A 1,417-nucleotide genomic window follows, 5' to 3' on the forward strand; every position below is an offset into this window, starting at 1 on the left:
ATAGGACTGACCATAGGCCTATACCGAACAATAAGCTGCATGACTAATGTGGTTGAGGGTGTAGTGAAAAGAGGGCCAAGATGGTTAGGTTCGTTTTTTGGATGACAGATTGCTAGAGCTTATTATCTTTGGTCATCGATCTGAGGCTAAACGAAAAGCAGTTTATCCCCGATTTGATTGGGAAGAGGTCATAAGACAGGATTTAAATGAAATTTGGAATTGCTGGGAGGAAGTAAAGTGTGAAGCTTCGAATAGATTGGGGTTGGGGATGAGATTGCCTAGCTGCGTTGACCTTGGGTGGTTTGGTGCTGTGAGTTGTATTTAGTAGTAGTAGTAGTAGTAGTATCTAGTGGTGCCACAACTAATTGTATCTTCTCTGTAGATTAATATTTGTGCTACATATAACTTAAGTTCCTGTGAGTCATACTTGGAATACGCAAAAGAAATTGTAAAATATTCGATAAACACCGAAATGCACAGCATTGTGTATTATTCAGAGGCATTTTTAGGCAAAGGGGGCAATTGAACGGGCGCAGAAATTTTAAGGGCACAAAATGTCAAATAAATAATTTAACGGCTTTAATCATAATATAATTTTTAAAATTTTATCTTTATATAAATAAATTAGTGGGCTCAGTTGGCAGTATGTAGAAGTATTTAACTCGACATTTTAATTTTTCCATATCTTCATCACTATTCCTTGAAAATATAAGTCAATAGATCGAACTTAATCAGTTTTTTTTTTCTCATGTTTGTATTCAAACCTGTTCGCATTTTACAAGATGTCGAGATAATTCAAAAGATTTTTTAGAGGCTAAAGTAAGTAAAGTCAGACTTAAATAAACGGAAACTTTGTTAGTAAGTGACAATTTTGTTAAAATTTATCTTGAAAATTTTTGGGAAACAGGGGGGGGGGCTACTCAATTTTGTCCCAGGCGCAAAAGAGGCCAGAACTGCAACTGGTATTATTTTCAAAGATATTGCTTAAATTAAGACAAATATGCATTTGATTATCAATTTGTTTTAGAGGAAAGTCCAAAATATTTGTATTTTATAAGTGCTTTTCAGATTTCCCCAGTAGACTCAAAAATTCACGTATACGTAAAATCTAGTATACTCAAGGATTGCATTTAAGAAGAAAAGACAGACAAGACAATTCTTGTCTGCCAAAGTTATTGTTCTCCCTCACCCTTACCAAACAAACCTTCCATTACCAACCCCCCACCTCACCAAAAAAGGCGAAGAAATTTTCTTGGAGCTCACAAGTCCTTAAGCCAAATTCATGTTGTTTCCCTCCCCTTACCAACTCTTTAGCAATCCCTTACCTCTCCTCTCCTTGCTTCCCCTCCCCTTACCGATCTTGGTATATGTATATATATTTTTTTCTTTTCAGTAAAAGTTTGTATTTCAATTTCAG

Source organism: Artemia franciscana, chromosome 15 (genome assembly GCF_032884065.1).
Source record: "Artemia franciscana chromosome 15, ASM3288406v1, whole genome shotgun sequence".
Taxonomy (NCBI): Eukaryota; Metazoa; Arthropoda; class Branchiopoda; order Anostraca; family Artemiidae; genus Artemia; species Artemia franciscana.